Source organism: Felis catus, chromosome C1, assembly GCF_018350175.1.
Source record: "Felis catus isolate Fca126 chromosome C1, F.catus_Fca126_mat1.0, whole genome shotgun sequence".
Lineage (NCBI taxonomy): Eukaryota > Metazoa > Chordata > Mammalia > Carnivora > Felidae > Felis > Felis catus.
This window is the reverse complement of record NC_058375.1, coordinates 14,174,388-14,200,399: the sequence shown is the minus strand read 5'-3', so window position 1 is coordinate 14,200,399 and position 26,012 is coordinate 14,174,388. Positions and strand designations below refer to the sequence as shown.

General features: G+C 45.3%; 1 non-coding gene across 1 annotated transcript; it reads left to right on the top strand.

The window, feature by feature from the left end:
- Positions 1-3,067: 3,067 nt before the first annotated feature.
- On the top strand, positions 3,068-3,173 carry LOC111562044. Its single transcript, XR_002745104.1, has one exon. It is a non-coding gene; the product is annotated as a U6 spliceosomal RNA (small nuclear RNA).
- Positions 3,174-26,012: the final 22,839 nt, after the last annotated feature.

Genomic DNA, 26,012 nt, shown 5'->3' with positions numbered 1-26,012 from the left:
GGACAACTACCCTACAACCCAGCAATGGCACTACTAGGCATTTATCCACGAGATACAGGTGTGCTGTTTCGAAGGGACACATGCACCCCCATGTTTAGAGCAGCACTATCGACAATAGCCAAAGTATGGAAGGAGCCCAAATGTCCATCGATGGATGAATGGATAAAGAAGATGTGGGATACACATACAATGGAGTATTACTCAGTCAAAAAGAATGAAATCTTGCCATTTGCAACTACATGGATGGAACTGGAGGGTATTATGCTAAGTGAAATTAGTCAGAGAAAGACAAGTTATCATATGACTTCACTCATGAGGACTTTAAGAGACAAAACAGATGAACCTAAGGGAAGGGAAGCAAACATAATAAAAACAGGGAGGGAGACAAAACATAAGAGACTCTTAAATATAGAGAATAAACAGACGATTGCTGGAGGGGTTGTGGGAGGGGGGATGGGCTAAATGGGTAAGGGGCACTAAGGAATCTACTCCTGAAATCATTGTTGCACTATATGCTAATTATTTTGGATGTAAATTTAAAAAAAGAAAAAAAAAACAGCCGCATCTTAAACTCAACAAGTTGTGCACATTTAATCTGTATAGCTTTTTGTATGTCAATCATTCATCAATAAAGTGGTTTAAAAAATTAAAAAATTGAGGGTGTGCCTGGGTGGCTCAGTCGGTTGAGCATCCGACTTCAGCTCAGGTCATGACCTCATGGTTCGTGAGTTCAAGCCCCGCATCGGGCTCTGGGCTGACGGCTCAGAGCCTGCAACCTGCTTCAGATTCTGTGTCTCCCTCTTTCTCTGCCCCTCTTGTGCTCATGCTCTGCCTCTCTCTCTTACAAATAAACATTAAATTTTTTTTAATTTAAAAATTAAAAAAAGCAATTACAGCCAGGTTATAGGATACAAGTTAATACATAAACACCAATCACCTTCCTATATGCTAGCAAAGAACAAGTGGAATTTGAAATTTAAAACAATATTGTTTACATTAGCACCCCCAAAATTAAACACTTAGGTATAATATCTAACAAAGTATATGCAAGATCTATGTGAGGAAAATGGCAAAACTCTGATGAAGGAAATCAAAGAACGACTAAATAAAAGGAGAGATAGTCTTTGTTCGTGGATAAGAAAACTCAGTATTGTTAAGATATTCTCAACTGGGTCCGTAGATTCAGTTCAATCTCAGTCAAAATGCAAGCCAGTTACTTTCTGGATATTGATAAACTGAGTTTATGTGAACAAGCAAAAGATCTGGAATCGCCAGCACAGCATTAAAGAAGAACAAAGTCATTGGGGCACAGGGGTGGCTCAGTTGAACGTCTGACTTTGGCTCAGTTCATGATCTTGCAGTTTGTGAGTTCGGACCCCACATCGGGCTCACTGCTGTCAGCACAGAGCCCACTTCGGATCCTCAGATCCTTGGTCCCTCCCCTGCAGGCACTCTCTCTCTTAAAAATAAATAAAAAACATTAAACAAAGAAGGAGAACACAGTCAGACGATTGACATTACCCAACTGCCAAGACTTACTCTAAAGATACAGTCATTGAGACAGTGTGGTATTGATGGAAGAATAAACAGATCAATGGAACAGAACAGAGAGCTCAGAATTAGACCCACGTGAATATAGTCAACTGATCTTTTATGAAGGAACAAAGGCAAATTAAATGCAAAAAGGATAATCTTTTCAACAAATGATGCTGAAGCAATCAAAAGGATTCTAGGGGGCCCTGGCTGGCTCAGTCAGTGGAACGTGCAACTCTTGATCTCGGGGTTGTGAGTTCGAGCCCTGTATTGGGCTCCACGCTCCGCATGGAGCCCACTTAAACAAACAAACACACTCAACGATCCAGAAAACAAACAACCTGGCGAAAAAGGGGGCCAAAGATCTGCACCAACGTCTTTCCAGAGAAGATGTGCTTGTGGCAAATAAGTAGATGAAATGAGGCTCAATCTCACACGTCATTGGGGAATTTCAAATTACGACCACAATGAGATGCCAGTATACACTTATCAAAATAGCTAAAGTCCACAACGATGACACCACCAAATGCTGATGCGGAAGTGGGGCATCAGGAAGAAATCCCATTCATTCCTGGGGGGGGAGTTCAAAACGTACAGCCATTTTGGAAGACGGTCTGGCACTTTCTTACAAAGCTAAACATCATGTTACCATAAGATTCAGCAACGATTTTTTTCTACAGTTGCGTTTGTATTTACCCAAATGAGTTGAAAACTTATGTCTGCATAAAAACCTACACATGGATGTTTATAGCAGCTCTCCTCATAATTGCCCCAAATTAGAAACAACCAAGATGTCTTGCAATAGGTGAATGGATATAAACAAACAGCGGTACATCCAAACAATGGAATATATTATCCAACGCTTAAAAGGAAATGAGCTATCCAGGCACGAAAACACATAGAGGAAGCTTACATGCGTATTGCTAAGTGGAACAAGCCAGTCTGAAAAGGCTTCATACTAAATCATCCCAACTATATGACATTCCAGAAAAGGCAAAATTATGGAGGCAGAAAGAGGATCAGTGGTTGCCAGGGGTTCAGGGAACATGGGGGCTGGCAGGGTGGCAGGGTGGGGGAGAAATGAAGGGGCGCAGCACAGAAGATATTTAAGGCACAGGAGATATGCACAACACTGTAAGAGTGGATACATGACATTATGCATTTGATGAAACCCACAGAAGTGTAAAACACCAGGAGGGACCCTAGCATACACTCTGGACTTAGTTAACAGTGATGTGTCAATATTGGCTCATCAACTATAACAAATGTTCCACACAACTCCAAGATATTAAAAACTGAGGCAATTGGGGTGCCTGGGTGGCTCAGACGGTTAAGCATCGACTGTTGATTTTGGCTCAGGTCATGATCTCATGGTTCAGGAGTTCAAGCCCCATGTGGGGCTCCAGGCTGACAGTGCAGAGCTTGCTTGGGATTCTCTCTCTCTCTCTCTCTCTCTCTCTCTCTCTCTCTCTCTCTCGCTAACCCTACCCCCCTCCAAATAAATAAATACAGTTAAAAAAGTTTTGAGGAAATTGTGCTCACTTCAGTAGCACATATACTAAAATTGGAACAACACAGAGAAGATTAGCATGTCACCGTGCAAGGATGATGCATAAATTCATGAAGTGTTGCATATTTTTAAAAATTTGGAAAATTATGTGTGTAGTGAGGGAAGAGAGGGTATATGGAAAAACTCTCTGCACTTCTGATCGATTTTTCTGGTGACCTAAAACTTCTCTAAATAATAAAGTCTATTAACTTTTGAAGATTCACTGCTCTCGGGGCGCCTCAATTGCTCAGTCGGTTAAACGTCCACCTTCCACTCAGGTCATGATTTCATGGCTTGTGAGTTCGAGCCCCGTGTCGGGGTCTTCGGATTCTGTATCTTCCTCTCTCTCTCTGTCCCTTCCCCACTCACACTCTGTTTCTCACTCTCTCTCAAAAATAAATAAAACATTAAAAAAAATAAATAAAAGAAAAAGTAACAGGTGTTGAAGCAGACAGTGCCGTGTGTCTTCCTGGGAAGACCACATTTCCCTGCTGTCTAGAGCTACGTTGGGTCCAAGTGTCTGAGTTCTGGATGGTCGGATGGAAGCAATATAAGCCATTTCGAGGCCTGGCCCTTCAAAATGTCCCACCTACCCCCCCAGCTTTTTCTTCTTTTTGCCATGACCTAGCTCCAGATGATGGGGCTACAAGACTGAAGAGGGCTACCCAGCCCACACTGGATTCTGGAAGAAGAAGAAAAAAAAAACCCACCTGTTATTGTGTTAAGCCATGGAGCTTTGCAGGATTTATTATTGCAACAGAGCGTAACACAGCCAGACAAAAACAAGCACCAAAAGGCTTATGACAAAACAAACAACAACAAAAGTAGCAGGTCCCCTAAGTCCCCTCTTCCCATTCTCCAGTCTTGTTCCCCCAGACGACCACTTACAATGTTTTAACAACTTTTTTGGGCATTTATGTCCACATTTCTAAATGTGATTTAAAAATATTTTTTTTAATGTTTATTTATTTTTGAGAGAGAGAGAGAAAGAGAGAGGGGGAGACACACACACACACACACACACACACACACACACACACACACACAGAGTGCAAGCAGGGGAAGGACAGAGTAAGAGGGAGACACAGAATCCAAAGCAGGTTCCAGACTCTGAGCTGTCAGCACAGAGCCTGACACGGGGCTCGAACTTGTGAACCGTGAGATCATGACCTGAGCCGAAGTCAGACGCTCAACTGACTGAGCCACCCAGGCGCTCCTCTAAACGTGGTTTTACTTCTAACTTTGTACTTATCAACTTTAGGGGTTCTCTATTAACTCCCTGTGACAGCAGACGACATTTAGGGTTCCTAAGTCATCAACAACCCCGATTGTCCCCTGACCAACTTCACCACGTGATAAATATGACATTTGGGGTTAAATCCGCATTCAGTTTTTACGTTATGCAGACTATGCAAATATAGAACACTGATGAGCCAGATGGTACAACCAGCATCATGTTTCCTTTTGTGAACAACTGTTCATTTTATTTGTCTCTACGTTTACATTCATCTCATTTTATTTTTATTCGCTTAGTTGTTTGTTTTTTTTAATCTCCATGTCACCAATGTTTTCCATACTTCACGGTGGATATTTGTCATTCTCCCTTGTTGTCCAGATGCTAAACCCTTCCTGTATTTGGGGAATTTCCCCTTAGGAGAACTGAGCCAGCCAGTGGCGTCTCTCTGAGCTGTGGTACCAGCTACTTGGGGACAGCAGCAGTGTCATTCTCCCCATGCCAGCCCACAGTCTGGTTTGAGGAGTTGTTTCTAGCTGGGTAGCTATGATGGAAGCTCTCCAGCCCTCCTGGGATTTTGTGGGTCACCTAACACTCTTGATAAATTCCCTTGTTCCTTAAGTCAACTAGAGCTGGTTTCTCTTAGCTTATAGATAAGAACAGCTATCAGTACAGTTTTCCACACGATCACGTGCAAGGCCAGCTTCCTGGGCGTGTGACCCGTGCAGTAGGCACCAGGCTTCATCCTCAGAAGAGCCCAGCCACTTGCTTCGCTCTCGCCATCTTGAAATTCTCAAATTTTAAGCCGGAAGCCTCTCCGTTTCATTTTGCAAACAAGGCAGGCAGTCCTGGTTGCAAGGAGTAGATAATGTGTGAATTTCCCTATTTTCGGGAGATCTCAATCCCGGAGTCATCTGCCCTCCTGGTCCCATCTGGAATGAGCCCCCCAGCACAGGTATCTCGCTGAATCTTCCTTTTTGCCATCGGCGTGGAAGCTTTCCTCGCCCTTCTCCTGGGTTGGAGCCACTATCTCCCCGATACTTGTCTTTCTCTTTCAGTTTCCTCTCATCTGGGTGGAGTACATCATCAATCGCTTTCTGAGAAAAAGTGCGCAAGAGGTAGGACATTTTGAAAGGTTGCGTATCTGAAGTTGTATTTATTCTCCCTCACACCTAGTTGATGGATTGGCTAGACGCAGAGTTCCCTGTGAACAATATTTTTCACGTAATGTTTTGAAGGTTCTGTTCCTTTACCTTCTATAGCCTCCGATGTTATTTTTTCAGAAGCTCAGGCCATTCTAATTCCCAGGTCTTTCAAGATGGCATGTTTTTCATTTTTCTTTTGTTAATCTCTCTCTCTCTCTCTCTGAAAGCTTTTTGCCCACGGATTTCCGAGGGATGATCCTCCAACATCAAAACGTTTTTCTTTATACTCCAGAGGCTTCAAGGGAGGAATAGTAATTACAGAACCTCCTTCTTTCGTTCTTTCATTCAACAAGTTATTTATTGAGCACTTATTGAGTGCTGGGTAGTCTGCTAAGCACTGGGTTTATGATTGTCAACAAGGCAGACAGCTCTCTTGCCCCAGTTGTTTAGCTACTGATTGTGAAGACTATTTCATGAGTGTTCTGAAAGTGGAGTATGAGGTTGGTCAAAGAAAGTCTCTCTGAGATCTGTAGGGTGGGAAAGAGCCAGACATGTAGAGAGTCAGGGTAGAATGTTCTAGTTGGAAATATCCACAGATGCCAAAGTTCTTATGCCAGTCTCGTGTTCAGGTGAGCCTGATTAGGACGCCTGTTACCTCTCAGATCTCATCGCTCACTCCCCTCCAGCCCATCTGGCCTCCTTGCTGTTTCTTGCGCATAATTGGCATGACCCAGCCTCAGGGCCTTTGCACTTGCTATCCCCTCTGCCAAGAATGCTCTTTTCCCACCTATCTGCATGGCTTGTACTCTCACCCCCTTCAGGGCTCAAATGTCACCTTCTTGAGGCCATCTCTGGCTTCCATGTTGAAAATTGCAGACCCATTCTCCAATGTCTCTACTCCCCTCTCTCTGCTTTCTCCCCCCGTCTGATGTACTATATTTATTTGCTTCTCTTGTTTATAGTCTGTCTTCCTCCACTAAAATAGAAGCTTCCAAAGGGCCAGGATTTGTGTGCATTGTATTCCCTGCTGTATCTTCAGCAACCAAACAATGTCTGGCACATAGAAAGTTCCTGATACCTATGTTCTGAATGAATGGATGGCTCTGAATGGAAAGAGTTTGGTATATTTGGGCAACAGTAGAAGGACAGCGTGTGGGACACGGTGGGGCAGGGCAGGAAAGGAAGTTGGGGAAGTGGGCAGAAGGTGGACTTATGGACCAGGTAAGTGCGAAAAGGAGAGTGGGTTTTATCCTAAGAGTAACAGAAGACCTTTCAAGGGTCTAAGCAGGGGAGTGACGTTATCCAATTTGAATTTTTTAAAGAGCTCCTCCTGGCACCTGGATTTAGAGTAGAAAGGAAGTTGGGGCGCCTGGGTGGCTCAGTCGGTTAAGCGTCCGACTTCAGCCAGGTCACGATCTCGCGGTCCGGGGGGTCGAGCCCCGCGTCGGGCTCTGGGCTGACGGCTCGGAGCCTGGAGCCTGTTTCCGATTCTGTGTCTCCCTCTCTCTCTGCCCCTCCCCCGTTCATGCTCTGTCTCTCTCTGTCCCAAAAATAAATAAAAAAACGTTGAAAAAAAATTTATAGAGTAGAAATGAAGCACGGGAAGGGGAGACGGGTTAGGCAGCCACTGTGATGGTCCAAGCAAGAGGGGATGGTGGCCGGGACCCAGGTGAGGGCAGAGCAGATGGAGAACGTGAACAGATTGCAGAAGCGACAAGAACCTGCCCTTGACTCTTGCCTCGGGATCCTTGCTACAAACTCAGCATGGGCTTATGGACCCAGACCTCTTTCTGTAAGATCTCCCTTCAAATTTCAGGTTCGGTCTGCTAGTTAACGTCCCAGCTGGACTCTAAGAGGGGTCGGAGGGGGATAAATTAGATCCTCAGAAGTTATGACTAAGAACTCAGAGGAATCCTTGCCCTAGCCTCCACAGTCCTCAACCTGGCATTTTCTCCTCTCCATACTTGGCTCAGGACTGACTCTACTTCTCAGTATTTCCTGAATCGGTCCTGTCTTCTCCATCCTCATGGAAAGAACTCTTCCTTGTTTCTCTTCTGCTCTGTGCTCTCGGTTTACCTGGTTTATGAGTCAACCTCTGCTAGTTGCTCTGGATGGTAACTCTTGATTGGTTTGCTGATTTGCCCGTCTTCCCAAGCAGACCGTGAGTTCCTTGAGGGCGAGGACCTTGTCTGCACATATCTTTGTGTCCTGGCCTTGTCTCCAGCGACTGGCACATAGCAGGTGCTCAGTAAAGACCATTGAACTCAATGGCCATAGCTACGCTGGCCATGCCCTCGGGACAGCCCAATTGCTGATGCCCTCCTTGTAAGATAAGAAGAATTCAGCCTGGAGTTCTCAATCTGGTCAGGCACAGACATTCTTTCTAGGCACTTTTCCACATTAGGCAGGGGCTTCCCAGACACAAAGGGCTACCAGCATTGTCGCCAGCGGATGCAGAGGCTTGGCTAGGCGGGGAAAGGACTCTGAAGTTGTCTCTAAATAAGCTGAAAGGATTAGCTGCTGTTAGAACAACATGGGCGCTGTCAGTAAGGAAACAGTTTCCCTGAGATGGGCCCCCCAGAAATTGATGATATGATTCTTTTAACTATGAGCTATTGACTGGCCTGCTTGCTGCAAATCCTGACTCTTCCTTCCCAACTGGGAATCTGGTGGTGCCCATCCCACTGAGGACTGGTGTGCGACCAATGGCACAATGCATCCCACCTGAGATCCTAGGGAGGAAGAGGTCCTTAGTTAGCTGGCAGGCGTGGTCTCGTAATAGCAACGTCACGAGTGAAGTGTGGATTCGGGCTTTCTGAATAGCGACAAAGCAACATGGAGAAGGAATTGTCAGCTGTCTCCATGAGCCAGGTATTGTCAGAAAAGCATCTGTTCGATCTTTCATCAAGAATATTCATGCAGGAGCGCCTGGGTGGCTCAGTCAGTTAAGCATCCAACTCTTGGTTTCTGCTTAGGTCATGATCTCACGGCTTTGTGGGTTTGAGTCCCTGCTTGGGATTCTTTCTCTCTCCTCTTTCTGCCCCTCCCCCACTCATGCTATCTCTGTCTCTCTCAAAGTATATAAATAAACTTAAAAAAAAAAGAGGGGCACCTGGGTGGCACAGTCGGTTAAGCGTCTGACTCTTCATCTCAGTTCGGGTCATAATCTCATCGTTCATGAGTTCAAGCCCTACATCAGGCTGTGTGCTGATGGTGAGGAGCCTGCTTGGGATTCTGTCTCTCCTTCTTTCTGCCCCTCCCCTGCTTGTGCTCTCTCTCTCTCTTTTTCAAAATAAATAAATAAACTTAAAAGAATAAAAAAATAAGAATTAAAAAAAGAATATTCATACAAATATTAGTGTTAGTAACAAATTATTCCCAAACATAGCAGCTTAAAACAACACTTTTTTTTTAAGTTTATTTATTTATTTTGAGAGCATGAGAGCAGGGAAGGGGCAGAGACAGAGAAAGAGAGAGAAAGAGAGAGAGGATCCCAAGCAGGTTTCACACTGTCAGCGCAGAGCCTGATGTGGGGCTGGAACTCACGAACCTTGAGATTATGACCTGAGCCAAAATCTAGAGTCGGACGCTTAACTGACTGAGCCATCCAGATGCAGCAAAACAACACTTAGTACCCCACTTTCTGTGGGTCAGAAAATTGGGTGGTTCTCACTCACAGCTTCTGTTGAGGTTGTCACCCCAACTGTTGGCTGGGGCTGCCATAATCTGAAGGCTTGACTGGGGCCGGAGGATCTGCTCACTCCCGTGGCTGTTGGCGAGAAGCCTCAGTTCGTCATTACGCGTACCTCTCCGCAGAGCTGCCCGAGCGTGCTCATGACGTGGCCACTGTCATCCACCAGGACAAGCAATCCGAGAGAGACAGGGATGGAAGTCTTGATGGTTTTTATGACCTGGTCTTGGAAGTTGCACACTGTCACTTCTACCTAAGTCTGCTTGTTAGAGGGGTGCCTGAGTGGCTCAGTCGGTTGAGCATCCGACTTCAGCTCAGGTCATGATCTCACGGTCTGTGAGTTCGAGCCCCGCGTCAGGCTCTGTGCTGACAGCTCGGAGCCTGGAGCCTGCTTCGGATTCTGTGTCTCCCTCTCTCTCTGACCCTCCCCCCATTCATGCTCTGTCTCTCTCTGTCTCAAAAATAAATAAACATTAAAAAAAATTCTGTTTGTTAGAACTGAGGCACTAGGTTTAGCTCGCAGTCAAGGGGAAGGGAATCAGGGCCCACATTTGGAAGGGAGGGTCAGAGTTGTGGACATATTTTTAACTGCTTTAGCCAGTCAAGAAGGAACAAGAAAATGGAGAGTCCTGAGGCTGCAAAGTTTCCTATTGCCATTAGATCAAGAGGATTGGGCCTAAAGAAAAAGAGTTCTGGATTGAGAAGGATGACATGTTTGTTCATTAATGCATTCATCCATTCATTCATTCACTCAATCATCTCTTCACTCCACAGCTATTCATTGAGCATCTACTGTGTGCAGTTGGGAAACTGGACTGCAGGCCAAAGTGCTCATGAAGAGGCACAATTGTCATTAAAGTAACAATTGCTAACCTTTACAGAACACTTGCTGTGTAACCAGTGCTGCAAAGGGCCTTGGATCTAAGTATCTCATTTCATCATCCCAATAACCCTTTGAGATGGGTACTATCATTATTCCCCATTTTACAAGTGAGACACTTAGACTTGGAGAGGCAAGGTCATGTGCTGCCAGGGGGTAGAAGCCATGATCTGAACTGAAGGACTCCGACCCCAAAGCCCTCATGCTTCTAGTACTACCCTGTGGGACTAATGGTCACAAATATTAGTCCCAACTTAGAGACGCCCGGGTGGCTCAGTCGGTCAAGCGTCTGACTTGGGCTCGGGTCACGATCTTGCCATTTGTGAGTTCAAGCCCCGCGTCAGGCCCTGTGCTGACAGCTCAGAGCCTGGAGCCGGCTTTGGATTCTGTGTCTCCTTCTCTCTCCGCCCCTCCCCCGTTCCCTCTCTGTCTCTCCCTCTCTGTCTCTCAAAAATAAATACATGTTTAAAAAAAAAAAAGGCTTAGTTCCTGATTTGGTTATGAGTTCCTGTTGTCCACCTGAGGGCTCAGCGGCTCGAAGAGGTTGAATGACTCATCCAAGCTTGTTCTGGTGGAGCTGGGCTACAAAGCTGGTTCCTGAGAGCTCCAACTCTGTGCTCTTTTTACTATACTCACATAAGACCGAGACCTTTCTGTCCTGCTGCCTGCAGAAACAGAGAGCTAAGATGGAAAGGGGCCCGGGGGAATGGGGAGGGGCATGGGGAGGGGAGAAATTATCGCTGAGGACTGGAAGCTTTTATAAGTGTGGATCTCCCCTGGTTGGTTGAAGAATACATCAGAATCTCCCCGGAGGCTGCTGTAGAATTCCTGGTGTGCCTGATGAGGTGTTGTTGCACCGAGGCTGTGGGCCATCTGGCTCTTTCAGAGACGGCCCCTCTGGGGTCTGGATGCTTCAGACCCTCAGGCTGCAACAAGTCAGGTCAGCTGTAGCTAGCGGGCCGGAGTCCTTACTGAGCATCAGGCGTGATGCCCATGGCTAATGCTTAGCATCAGGCCCATGCTAAGGTGCTGGGCACAGTTACTCACGGCATCCTCACGGCTGCAGACAAATCAATACTGTTTATTATTCCCATTTTACAGAGGAGAGACCTGAGGCAGAGAAAGGGTGACTTTCTGATTTCTCACACAGATATCCAGTCTTAAAGTGAGTTAATTGGGGTTCAGAGAGTTGGGGAGTCCTAGTGGTTTAAGCCCAGTGGCCTGGGCTTAGGGACCTGCAGTAAGGGGTCCTGATTTTATGGGCAGTCTTGCCATTGTAGGGCCCTTCCCTCCATAAAAAGGATTAAATGTCGGGACGCCTGGGTGGCTCAGTCGGTTGAGCGTCCGACTTCGGCTCAGGTCATGATCTCACAGTTCGTAGGTTCGAGCCCCGTGTCACAAGCTCTGTGCTGACAGCTCAGAGCCTGGAGCCTGCTTCAGATTCTGTGTCTCCTTCTCTCTCTGCCCCTCCCCCGCTCATGCTTTGTCTCACTGTTTCTCCAAAATAAATAAATGTAAAAAAAAATTTTAAAAAAGATTAAATGTCATTATCTTATGGGTGTGTTGGAATAAAGATGAATCTAATCCAGACTGAATTCGTTATTACATACTCATTATCATTATTTTCATTTTTGTTCTGATTAAAAAAATTTTTTTTCAACATTTATTTATTTTTGGGACAGAGAGAGACAGAGCATGAATGGGGGAGGGGCAGAGAGAGAGGGAGACACAGAATCGGAAGCAGGCTCCAGGCTCTGAGCTGTCAGCACAGAGCCCGACGCGGGGCTTGAACCCACGGACCGCGAGATCGTGACCTGGCTGAAGTCGGACGCTTAACCGACTGCGCCACCCAGGTGCCCCTTGTTCTGATTTTAAAATAAATGAAAATGGGACACCTGTGTGGCTCAGCTGAGCATCCGACACTTGATTTTGGCTCAGGTCATGATCCCACGGTTCGTGGGATAGAGCCCCGCGGTGGGCTCCACACAGAGTGGGGAGCCTCCTTGAGACTCTCTCTCTCCCTCTGCCCTTCCTCCACTCATGCTTACTCTCTCTCTCTCTTCCTCTAAAAAAAAAAAAAGAAATTGTTCAAAATAAATGAAAACAAAAACAATTTTATGGGCCGTCGAGGTATCACGGGCTTGACACACTATGCCTCCCATGTGTAATGGAGAAGTGGGCTCTGTCTGGGCATGAGGCCTGCTTCCCCCACCTGTTGACCGTGTGGCTTTGGCAGAGTTCCTTTACCTCTCTGTTCCCCATCTTCCTTCCCTGGAACGCAAGAATCAATCGCAGCTCTATTACATACGGTGATAACGAGGCTGAAGTGAAATAATGCAGGCAACACGCTCAGAGCTCTGCCTACTACAAACGAAAATGCTCAATGAATAAATAAACGTTCATTGATTTTTTAACAGAAATGCATTTGACATGCAGCATTGTGTAAACGTTAGGTGCACAACAGGTTATGTACATTTCATTTATAGGTGGTACTCCTATTGTCATTGTAACGATGATTAGCGCCTTTATCATGTCACCTAACTATCCTTGCCTTCCAGGGGTTGGAATAATTAACTTCTGGTCTCTTGGCAAGTTTGATGATTGCAATGCAATATTGGTGTCCACATTCACTATACTGTGCGTTAGATCTCTAGGACTTATTTACGACTTGTGAGTCTGTGTGCTTAAACATCCGTCAATCCCCCCCCCCCGATTCCTCGATATTTTTATCTTTATTTATTTAAGTAGGCTTCACGTCCAGCGTGGGGCCCAACGAAGGGATTGAACTCACGACCCTGAGATCAAGCCCTGAGCTGAGATCAAGAGTTGGACGCTCAACTGACGGAGCCACATGGATGCCCCAATATTTTTATTTTTAAGTAACTTGTGGTCCCACAGCGAGCAAGTGGTAGGGCTAAGAGTGTGCCCACGTTTGTCTGACTCTAAAACCCCTAAACTTAACCTTCTCAATGTAACAGGAAAGTAACTGACAGAACACGCGCATACACACACACACACATACACACACACACAATGGCAGAGCAGCCAAAACTAATTCTGCCACAATGTTCATATTATTATGTAATATTATATTATTATATGATATGTATTATTATCTAATGAATATAATGCAGTCAAGAGATTGTGCATTTTCTAGGATAATTTTTTTTTAATTTTTTTTTTCAACGTTTATTTATTTTTGGGACAGAGAGAGACAGAGCATGAACAGGGGAGGGGCAGAGAGAGAGGGAGACACAGAATCGGAAACAGGCTCCAGGCTCTGAGCCATCAGCCCAGAGCCTGACGCGGGGCTCGAACTCCCGGACCGCGAGATCGTGACCTGGCTGAAGTCGGACGCTTAACCGACTGCGCCACCCAGGCGCCCCTAGGATAATCTTTTTAAACATATATTGTGGTAAAATACATGTGACATAAAATCTTACCATTTTAACCATTTTTTAGTGTCCAATGGAGTGACATTAAGTATGTTCATATTACTGGGCAACCATCTCCCGTGTCCCTCTCCAGAACTTTGTCATTACTCCACACTGAATGCGCCATTAACATCACTGATTTCCCTACTTCCTCCTCCCTCAGCCTCTGGTAACCACCGTTCTATTTTCCATCTCTGTGAATTTACATCATATAAGTTTTCTAGGATAATCCTGATTATCATCATTTCCTCCAATTTTTCTATGAAGAAGGTACAAAACAGGTTGTTGTTTTTTTTCCCCTCTGCTTCTGCTTACACCAACAACACTTCGGATACCAGATGTGCGAGTTTTTCCATACAGAGCAATTCTCAGCAACGCCTAGATGTGTCTCCCCCACCCCGTTCAGATCTGACACTAACTGCCCAGAGTTGGCACAGACCCCACTGGTGAAACACTCAGTCCCAAAGCCCAAACCTACACACTGCTTTATTTTTCTTTTTACTTATTTTTAATTTTTGTTAATGTGCATTTATTTTAGAGAGAGAGAGAGAGAGAGAGCGTGCATGCACACACGCGATTTGGGGAGGGGCAGAGAGAGAGACACACAGACTCTGAAGCAGCCCCCAGGCTCCAAGCTATCAGCACAGCAGAGCCCCATGTAGGGCTTGAACTCATGAGCTGTGAGATCATGACCTGAGCCGAAGTCGGGTGCTCTAATGACTGAGCCACCCAGGCGCCCCACACATACCACTTTAGATTCCCCTGGGAGGTCTGAGCCTCAGGGACTTCTATAAACTGACTACAAGCAGGGAGTTCCCATGCCCCCCTCCTCGGGTTTGGTAATTTGCTAGAATGACTCACAGAACTCAGGAAACCAGTTTACTTCCTAGAATTCCAGTTGATTATAAAAGGATACTTTAAACTTTTTTTAAGTTTATTTGTTTATTTTTAGGGGGAAGGAGGGGCAGAGAGAGAGGGTAGAGAGAGAATCCCAAGCAGGCTCCATGTTCAGCACAGAGACTAACACAGGGGCTCAGTCCCACAGACCCTGGGATCATGACCTGAGCCGAAACCAAGAGTCTGACGCTTAACCAACCGAGCTACCCAGGTGCCCCTAAAAGGATATTTTAAAGAATAAAAATGAACAGCCCGATGCAGAGACATAGAGGGAAAGGTTTGGGAAGGGCTTGAGCACAGAAGCTTCTCCTGCCCTTGGAGAGTCTGGGGGGCACTCTCCTGGATGTGTTCTTGTTTGCCAACCTAACAGGAAGCTCTACGAATCCTTTAGGTTAGGGATTTTTTTTTCTTGTTTTTGTTTTTGTGTTTTGCTTGTTTGTTTGTTTGTTTTTATGGAGGCTTCATTTCACAGGCATGATTAATTAAATCATTGGCCATCAGTGGTTGAACTCACTCTGCAGCCCCCCCTCCCCTGACCAGAAGTTGGGAGGTGGGCCTGAAAGTTCCAACCCTCTGATCACATGGTTGGTTCCCCTGACAACCAACACCCCCCCCCAAACCTAGGGGCTTTCCTAAAGTCACCTCATTAACATAAACTCAGGAGCAGCCCAAAGGGGCTTGTTATGAATAACAAAAGGTGTTCCTTTCACTTTCATCCCTCTGGAGCTATTTCAGAAACTGGAGACAAAAACCAAGTATCATAAGAAGAGATGTTCTGATTGTTCCTATCACTTAAGAAATGACAAGAGATTTAGGAGTGCTGTGCCAGAGACTGGACAAAGGCCAAACATATTTCTTATTAGTTTGCAAGATCACAACATGTGTCTAGTGTTAGCCATGAATTGAAGTTAGGAAAATGGAGTTTGGGGGTAGGTAGGGAGAAAGAGGCACCCCCTAACCCTGGCGTTGTGGGGTAGGGGTAGGGACGCAAAAGCCTGAAGTCAGAGTCAGGGGGCTTCAGTTGAAGTGAGCTGGGAGAAGGGGGAAATAAGACTCCTCCAGGGTTTGGAGAAGAAAAGCCTTCTCGATCACTCTCCCGCCATCCCTGCCCTTTGCACCATCGTGGAGTTCTGGGGGCCGAACAAAGGAATTCTGCTGAAACAAACAAGCAACAAACCAGATTTTTACTCCTGGGATGACAGACTTGAAGGCTGGAGGGGGTCTCAAGCATCATCTAGCTCACTGGAACCACGGGGCTTTGAGAAGATAAGAACGTGGATTGGAACTGGATTGTCTCGGGTTTGAATCCTAGCTCTGTTACTTACTAGCCGTGTGACTTTTGGAAAGTTACTCAACTCCTCTGGGCCTCGATAGCTTCATGTAAGCAGTGGATCATAATAATGTCTGCTTCATAGGGCCTTTAGGTGGATTTAAATGAAAACGTTTTAAAGTTTATCTATTAATTTTGAGAGAGAGAGAGGAAGAGAGAGAGAGAATCCCAAACAGGCTCCGCCTCCTTGCTGAGCCTGACTCAGGGCTCAATCCTATGCTGTGAGATCACGACCTAAGCTGAAATCTTAACCTACTGAGCCACCCAGGCGCCCCTGGATGTAAATGAAATTTTAAATCAGTTCATGCATGTAAGGCACCAAGAACAGAGTCGGGCATACTGTAAATGCAACGTAAATATTTGTTAAATCTAAAAAAGAGTGACACAGTGGTCAACTGGGGAAGAGGCCAGGTCCCCGTCATCACTGCCAGCAGAGATGCTCTGCTTTCATCTGTTTCGTATGTCTGGCCTTCTTGTAAGATATCATTAAAAGGAAGAACAAAGGTCGACCACCTTGTGTAATGGAATCCTGTCTTTTACAAATGGGAAACATAGCCAGGACAGCTAAGTGGTCTGCCTAAGGTCCCACAACTAATGAGCGGTGGGCAGAGCAGATGTATAGAAGCTAGGGCGGGGCTGTTTCGTCTGTGCTACACATCCACACTGTGCTGTAAGAACATGGTATTTGGGTTTCCCCCCCCCCAGGAAAGTCTTACTGGTCTCTGTCAATACTCAGCTTCATGCTGGCTGGCCTGAAAACAGATCGTATTAATAACCTCTTTACCCCTTTGTGGCGAAGGTCATTAAAGATGCCCCGGTGGGGAATTGTGTTCTCTTGCCCTTTGAGCAGTGGAAACGATTTCAAGCAGTCTAGATGGTATTCCTGGGTGCTAGAACCCATCCAGGTATAGCCTTTCAGCTTGGCCCCCAACATCCATTCCGTCACATTCCTCCCCTTCTGACTAATAGCCGTGAGACTCAGGAAATTGATGCCAGCTCCAAGCCTCTGATTACTCAGTCATGAATCCCGTGCCCTTTGCCAATGATGGGTTCAAGGGTGGCAGACCTGGGACGATATGGGTCGATACGACATCAGAAGATCTCTGCCAGGTTCTCAGTCCTGTTCATTGGGAACTGGAAACACGTTGCTCTGGTTTCTCTGAGAAGTCCTCTTGCAGCCATGAAGAAGCCAGCCCAAGAACTAGACCATGTATATGAAGTAGGATAGAGAAGAATCCCGGAGTTTTTGGTTGCCCAGTCTGTAGGTCTGCACCGTCCAACATGGCGGCCACTCACCACACGTGGCTATTGAGCACTTACAATGTGGCTAGGCCAAACTGAGATACGCAGTATATAAAACACATGCCAGATTTTAAAGATTTAGGATGAAGAAAAGAATGTAAATATCTCCTTCATAGTTTTTGTATTACATGATAATATTTGGGAAATGATAATATTTGGGAAATACCGAGTCAAGTAAAATTGTTATTTTTTAAAAAAAAATGTTCACTCATTTATTTTTAGAGAGAAAGAGGGAGGGGCAGAGAAAGAGGGAAAGAGAATCCCAAGCAGTCTCCACACTCATCACGGAGCCCGATGCGGGGCTTGATCTCACAACCATGACACCATGACCTGAGCCGAAATCAAGAGTCAGACGCTTAACTGACTGAAGTCACCCGGGAACCCCTAAAATTGTTATTTTTTAAATAATCTTTTTAAAGATTTTATTTTAAAATAATCTCTATACCCAGTGTGAGGCTCGAATTTACAATCCCAAGATCAAGAGTTGCTCGCTCTACTGACTGAGCCAGCCAGGCGTCCCTCAAGTAAAAGTATTATTAGCATTGATTTCACTTGTTCCTTTTTTTTTAAAGCTTTTTAAAATGTTTATTATTTATTTTTGAGAGAGAGACAGAGCACGAGAGGGAGAGGGGCAGAGACAGAGGGAGATGCAGAATCCGAAGCAGGCTCCAGGTTCTGAGCTGTCAGCACAGAGCCTGACTCAGGGCTTGAACCCACCAACTGTGAGATCATGACCTGAGCCGAAGTCGGATGCTTAACCAACTGAGCCACCCAGGCGCCCCATCACTCGTTCCTTTTTACTTTCATTACTATGGCCTAGAAAACTGTAAATCATGTATATATGGTCTGCATTCTATTTCTCTTGGAGAATGCTGGTGTAGATTTGCTGTTTTGTGAGCTGGGAGAATCTCACTGATATGTCCCTTTATATAGGAAAGTGTGAATATAGAATATGGAATATCTGTGCTGTAGAATAGGTCATTCTTGAGGCTCACAGCAGCTAGTTCCCATCCTTCTGGCTGGAAGTGGAGGTAAAAAAATTGGATGTCTTAATGGAAAGATTTTAAACACACACAGAAGTAGAGAGCATAACGTAACCATTCCTCACCTTCCAGCACCAACGGTCAATATGTGGACGACATTTTTTCTGTTCTATGTCCTCGCAATGTGCTGGGTTATCCTAAAGCAGAACTCAGATGTCAAACCGTTCCAGTGGTAAGTGCCTCCTGACATATTTCCAAGAAACAAGATCTCTTGTTTTAGAAACATAACTACAGGGGCGCCTGGGTGGCTCAGTCATCTGAGAGTCCGACTTCGGCTCAGGTCATGAACTCACAGTTTGTGAGTTCCAGCCCCTCGTCAGGCTCTGTGCTGACAGCTCAAAGCCTGGAGCCTGCTTCGCATTCTGCGTCTGCCTCTCTCTCTGCCCCTCCCCTGCTCATGCTTTTTCTCACTCTGTTTCTCAAAAATAAATAAAAAAATGTAAAAAAATAAAAAAAAAAGAAAACATATACAATACTATTAACATGTAAAAAAACCCAAAAACCCAACCCTTAATATCAACTAATATCTAGTTAAGGTGTAGATTTTTTGACTCTCTCATACATGTCTCTTTACAATTGGTTCATTCAAATCAGGATCCAAACAAGGTCCATGCATCACGTTTAGCTGATAGGCTCTCAAGCCAGTTTTTATCTATCACCCTTCCTCTATTTTTTTATGCTATGAATTTGTTTCATACGGGGTTGGATAAGCACATTCCCATAGTAGCCTTTAACATATTTCTCTATACCCTGCTGTTCATGTAAACTGATAAATATAGATCTAGAAGATTGATAAGATTCAGTTAGATTTATTTTTTTGGAAAGAATACTTTACTGGTTATGCTATCTGTGATGGTTAATTTTATGTGTCAACTGTCAGTTTTATATGGAGGGTGTTTGCGGATGTGATTAATATTTTCATCTTTGAGTAAGCAGGCCACCCTCTGTAGTGTGGGTGGGCCTCATTTAGTCAGTTGAAGGCCTGAATAAAACAAAAAGACCAGCCTCCCAAGCAGGGGGGAATTCTCCTGCAGACTGCTTTTGGGTTGGAAATGTACCATCAACTCCACTGGGTGTCCAGCCTGTCAGGCCTGCTGCAAATTTGGGACTCACAAGCCTCCCTAATTGTGATAGGCAATTTCTTATAAGCAATTGATCAATCCTATCTGTTTCTCTGAAGGAAACTAATATAGTGTCACGATACATTTTTTTTTTTTTTGAGACAGAGAGAGAGAGAGAGCCCGAGCATGAGCAGGGGAGGAGCAGAGAGAGAGGGAGAGGGAGAGGCAGAGGGAGAATCTTAAGCAGGCTTAACACCTAGCATAGAGCCTGATGCGGGGCTTCATCTCACCATGAGATCATGACCTGAGCAAAAATCAAGAGTCGGATGCTTCACCAACTGAGCCACCCAGGGGCCTCCGCAATAAATTTTTGTATAAGATGTTTTCTCCCATAATAAAAGTAATACTTGCATGTTAAAGAAAACACCCCAAAACAACCACTGCTAACATTTGGGTGTATTCCCACCTTTTCAAAAACACGTTTTTACATTTTTTTTAATGTTTATTTATTTTTAAGAGAGAAAGACAGGGCGCAAGCGGGGGAGGGGCAGAGAGAGACGGAGACACAGAATGCGAAGCAGGCTCCGGGCCCTGAGCTGTCAGCCCAGAGCCCAATGCAGGGCTCGAACTCACAAACGATGAGATAGATCACAACCTGAGCCGAAGTCAGACACCTTACCGACTGAACCACCCAGGTGCTCCTTTTCAAAATATTGTTTACAATACAGTTGATATCTCTATGTAAGTTTGTCCTCTGCCTTTTAAATTTCACATTACAACAAATTGCACTTCCTGATATTACTCTTAACCTTGTAAACATTATCCTTTGATGGATTGTAAAATAAAAATGATACGTGCTGATTGTAGAATATTTGAAAAATACAAAAAAGTGTAGAGAATGAATACAAAGTCTCCTATTATCCTATCACAGTAATATATTTTTGTAAAACGTTCTAGTCTGCTTTCACTTCATGGACATCATTATAATAATACATTTTTTCTGCCTTTTTAAACTTTACAATATCATTAAGTATTCTTCAAACTCTGATTTTTAGATAACTTCATAATAAAATATCATATAAATGTACCATGGTTTCTCTTGTATGCGGACTACCCTGTTTTTTTTTTTTTTAATTTTTTTTTAACGTTTTTTATTTATTTTTTGGGACAGAGAGAGACAGAGCATGAACGGGGGAGGGGCAGAGAGAGAGGGAGACACAGAATCGGAAACAGGCTCCAAGCTCTGAGCCATCAGCCCAGAGCCTGACGCGGGGCTTGAACTCACGGACCGCGAGATCGTGACCTGGCTGAAGTCGGACGCTTAACTGACTGCGCCACCCAGGCGCCCCTATTTTATTTTTTTAATGTTTTTTAATTTATTTTTGAGACAGAGAGAGAGCATGAACAGGGGAGGGGCAGAGAGAGAGGGAGACACAGAATCGGAAGCAGGCTCCAGGCCGTGAGCTGCCAGCACAGAGCCCGACGCGGGGCTCGAACTCACAGACCGTGAGATCATGACCTGAGCCGAAGTCGGATGCTTAACCAACTGAGCCACCCAGGCACCTCCAGACTACCCTGTTTTTGAACCATAAATGTAATTTAAACTGTAAGTATATAACATATCATAAGCAGAGATTTTATAGATCATCATTTTCCTCTGGCTGGATATTTAGGAAGACCCAATAAATATTAAAAATACCAAACGGGCATCTGGGTGGCTCAGTCAGTTAAGCATCTGACATCTTGGTTTCGGCTCAGGTCATGATCTCACAGTGTGTCAGATCCATCCCCACATCTGTGGAACCCACTTGGGATTATAAATAAATAAATAAATAAATAAATAAATAAATAAATAGGGGTGCCTGGGTGGCTCAGTTGGTTAAGCGTCTGACTCTTGGCTTCAGCTGAGGTGATGATCTCACGATTCGGGAGTTCAAGCTCCACGTCGGGCTCCGTGCTGACAGCACAGAGCCTGCTTGGGATTCTCTCTCTCTTCCTCTCTCTCCACCCCTCCTCGCTTGCCCTCTCTGTCTCTAAATAAACTTTAAACAAACAAACAAATACATGAAACCAAATGGTTTCTCCTTCTTACCAGTTTCCTGCAAATCTGGTTCATTTGTCCAGTTTACCCCTAACCTCTTTCTTTTTAATCCAATATCCCATACTCACCTAGCTCTACTTGTGTTAGTGTGCAGGATGTATGAATAATAACGGTGGGGGAGAAGTTGGATGCTTGCCTGAGGATGTCGGATCTCAGACTTTATTTTATGGGTAATGGGGAGCAAGCAGAGACCTTTGAATAACACAGAGCCTTGAGTAGTTCAGATCTGTTTTTCAGAAAGATCAGTCGGAAATGCACAAGAGGTGATAAAGGCAGGAAGTCTAGGTGAGAAGTTTTTCCAACAGTTAATGAGCAGTGAAAATAGAAATGAGACAGATGGGAGAAAGACCTTGCAGAGAAGGAAGGGACAAGGCGTGGTCATCAATGAGAATCTGGTAGAGGCCACCAGAAATTGAGGATGGCGATGCCGTGTAAGTAAAACCCTGTCCTCATGCCCAGCAACCCCTGCAAAGCAAACAGGTAGTATCCGCTCCCAAGAAGTTCCCCACCTTATAGCCAGCCCAAATCACAAACACCTTCAAAGTCAAGAGGATGGTGTAAGACATCTTTTACTATTCCTCTGCTCTCCGCATGTACCTTCTCTCCTTTGCCTTTCTCGAAATTTCATCTTTTGCCTCCTTGCCCTCCCCCCGGGGCCTCTGGCTCCATCCACCACAACCCCTGTGACTGAGGCTAAAGACACCTATTTCTGTGTGACAATATTGATAGGTTTTGTAAATCTTTGGGGCGTTATTGTGATAAAGCCCTGCCTTTTCATCTCTTTCCAGGGCTGACAATGCAAAGGGGCAGAGAGAGGGCAGAGCCAGAGAAACCCATTCTGCCACATAACCAAGAAAGGAAACATTTAAGGGATCAGGTTTGAAATCCACAACGTTAATTTCCACTCAACCCATGGCCCCGTTCAGTACCACAGGTCTTGTCTGCCACAGTCTAGAGGGGAGGTGCTGTTGGACAGAGGGTGGCCTGTTCTCAGCAAGTGAGGTCAGTTGTGGTGATCAGAGCCATAATAGGAACAGTACTCCTGAGTCTCTGTTTTTCTGAGTATTTATTACCAGTGTTGCTGCAGCTATGCCTGAAGGTAAACTGTTTGTCCTCAAGATCAAGTTCTGCTTTCTGATTCAAGCAGTTGTCATCTCTGCCAAGACGCTGTGTCTGGGGAGATTCTTGACCAGATCCTCACTTTGTCTCATGCTCTATCAGGGTCTATTCACGGAGAACGTCCTTCTCTCTGGCTTCATGTCTCCACGAGGCAGGAGGCCCATCACACTGACATCTCAGCTGCTCTGGGTCCCCCGTCCTACTGTTTCCTGGAGGAGGAGGTGCTCAGTGATTGGTGGCTTTGGGAGAAGAAACAGGAAATGCTTAGCTCAGTGCCTTCCTTCCTTTCTTCTCTCTGGCTATACGTGTTTTCTTCTGCTTCTCCACGGGTCCACCCCGGGCCAGTGCTGTCTCAGACGGAATGACTCAGTCTGCCTAAGTCTGGAGTGAAGAATTAGAAAGATCCTAACTCATACACCTGAAGCCAACATCTCCAGAATCAGTTCTACTGATAATAAAATGATACTTTCATCTGTACCTACTTGATTCCTGTGTCTTCATTTCGTTCCAAATTCAAGCAGGCAAAAATGGCGTGCTATTTATTGGGCTCTCCTCAAACCCTAACAGTCCCTGTAGAGCTACATCGAAGATGCTTATCACCAAATTAGGGAATCAAACCTCCCAACAAATAGAAATAACACATAATTCATTTTAAGTTGAACAACAGAGACAACACATAATTCATTATAAGTCTTGCAATGAAGTGATGGGATTAAAAAAAAAAAAGTTGTGTTCTTCCAATCTGTAGCTAAAATATTTACATGGGGCCCTGGTGATATGCAGGCGGTGGTTTACAGAGCGCAGCCTGTTCAAACCAAACAGTTGCTCTGTTCCCGATTTTGGAAACTCGTCAAGGAATCAGTGTTTACTTAGACAACTTGGGCCCCAAGCGGCTCTTGTGTAGGCTGGACTCAATCCAAGGAGAAGCCATGGCCCGGGAACATTCCTCCTTTTCCCCTGACCATTGAAACTCAGACCTCTCAGCTCTCCAGGGCCCTCTGGAGGGCATCCGGTCCAGCCTCCAGTCAACTGTCCAGTCCCCAGTCCACTGAGTGTAGACGAAGTTCTGTTCTAGAATTGGCCCCTTGGTGCCCAACCTAATGAGTAATCCTGTGTGTGAATGTCTTATTCATTTAACTCTCAGAGAGTGTAGGCTTCAGGGCAAAGGATTTGATGTTTAATATGTGGATGACTTGAATTAGTCTGGCACGTGATGCAGGGGTGGGCCAGCTGTGGGAAACAGACCACAGAGAACCTAGGGAGGTCACGTCTGAGTTTCCAGGAAATCACATCTACTATTTCTACTCGAAGAAAGAAAACAATCACAACATTACTGAAGAACAACGTGTCCAAGTGTAAGGATCAACAGTAATGCATGGGAAAAGTACATGCCACAATACCCAGGCTCTTCGTGAAAGATGGTAGTAATTGCTATTAAGGTTCTCCCTGAGAGAATTTTGAAAACAAATGACATCAGTGCGTGGGTAGGCCCACTGACAATTATTTCTCTTTGGCAACTACCTTTCCCCAACCTCAGATGGTTCGAATCAGACTATCACTGCCCCTGCCAGTACAGTGGTGGACGGCTTAGGCCAGGCCAATGTGGTACCGATCTTTCCTTCCAATGTGATTGGTCCCAAGACAGGCTTGTTATATAAGCAGGGCCAGTGAGAATCCTTCTCTGAGATTTGGACTCCTCCTCTCCCCGCTGAGGCACATTGGCATAATGGAAACAACATGAGCCTTGGTGTCTGAAGGTATGGATTCTGGTTCATGGGCAAGTTTATTGACTTGAGCCTCAGTGCCTTCATCTTAGTATATAATGGAGTAAAACCTACTTTGCAGGGTTGTGAGTATTAACGACGATAAAATACATACAGTGCTTGGCACATGATAGACATCAATAAATGGCTTCTGTTGAGAACATTCATAATAAAAAGCAATATTCTTACCCTCTCCACTGTCCCACCCTGCCTGATCGACCTTCACTCTGCAAAGCACTTCTAAATAACTATAATTGGGAGGCCCCACCTTTGAGTGGGAGGGGCCAGCCTTAATTTTCCCCGATCCTTGAATTCTCTGGAGAGTATAGATGGGATGAGAGAGTACAGTCTCAGGGATGGAAAAGTCATGGTCCAGCCAACCCATTGATCAGAGGTGGCCAAGTTCAAGAGATTGTCTTCAGTCTGGATGCTACATCGCTGCTATCTGATAGAACTTTCTGCCATGTTAGAAACATTCTTTTTCAGATGTATTTTGTAGAGTTTTTTTAAAGTTTATTTATTTGTTTTGAGAGAGAGAGAGAGAACACAAGCCAAGGAGGGGCAGAGAGGGAGGGAGAGAGAGAGAGAGAGAGAGAGAGAGAGAGAGAGAGAGAGAGAGAGAATTCCAAGCAAGGCTCATGCTGACAGCAAAGAACCTGATATGGGGCTCAAAGGCACAAACTGAGAGATCATGACCCGAGCTGAAACCAAGGGTCCAACGCTCAACTGAGTCATCCAGGCCCCCCTAATTTTTTTTTAAGTTTATTTACTTACTTTGACGAGGGTAGGGGCCAAGAGAGAGGGAGAGAGGGAATCCCAGGCTGGATCTGTGCTGACAGCCGTGATGCAGGGCTCAGTCCCATGAACCATGAGATCATGATCTGAACCGAAATCAAGAGTCGGACACTTAACCCACCGAGCCACCCAGGCTCCCTATTATTAAGAAACATTCTATATCTGTGCTGTCCACTACAGTAGCCACTAGCTGAGTATGGCTATTGAGCACTTGGAATATGGTCAGTGAGACCGAGACACCAAATTATTTATTTAATTGAAACGTGAACACCCACACATGGCAATGGTCACCCTGTTGGACAGAGCAGCTGTAGATGGATGCCTGGCATTAGCAGACAGACACAGAGGTGGGTGAGAACGATGCCCAGTGCTGGCAAGGGCAGGTGCTTGTGCAGGAAGAGCTAACAGGTGGGAGCAGGTGGGTCTCCAGGAGCTGTTGGTAAAGGAAAGTCATCTAGTTAGCCTTGAAAACAAGGCATGCTGGTTCCTGTGCTCTGTGTGCCAAAGCTACAAGACTTCTGAAAACCGTGTCTGATCTTTTTTTTTTTAATCTGTAAATTGCAAAGTAATTTAATCACATTGCAGAAAGACTAGTCTCGGGGGCGGGGGAATCCCTCCAAATCTCACCACACAGTGATGATCATACGGTCATGTGTGTATGCTTCCTTTCAGCCCTCCGTGCATGCATGTTTATACATTGTAATCTCTAGGGGCGCCTGGGTAGCTCAGTCGGTTAAGTGTCCGAATTTGGCTCAGGTCAGGATCTCATGGTCAGTGAGTTCTAGCCCCGCATTGGGCTCTGTGCTGACAGCTCAGAGCCTGGAACCTGCTTCAGGTTCTGTGTCTCCCTCTCTCTCTGCTCCTCCCCTGCTTGCACTCTGTCTCCCTAAAAAATAAACAAACATTAAAAAAATTTTTTTAGGGGTGCCTGGGTGGCTCAGTCGGTTAAGGGTCTGACTTCAGCTCAGGTCATGATCTCACAGTCTGTGAACTCGAGCCCCGCATCGGGCTCTGTGCTGACAGCTCGGAGCCTGGAACCTGCTTCGGATTCTGTCTCCCTCTCTCTCTGCCCCTCCCCGGCTCATGCTCTGCCTCTCTCTGTCTCAAAAATAAATAAAAACATTAAAAAAAATTT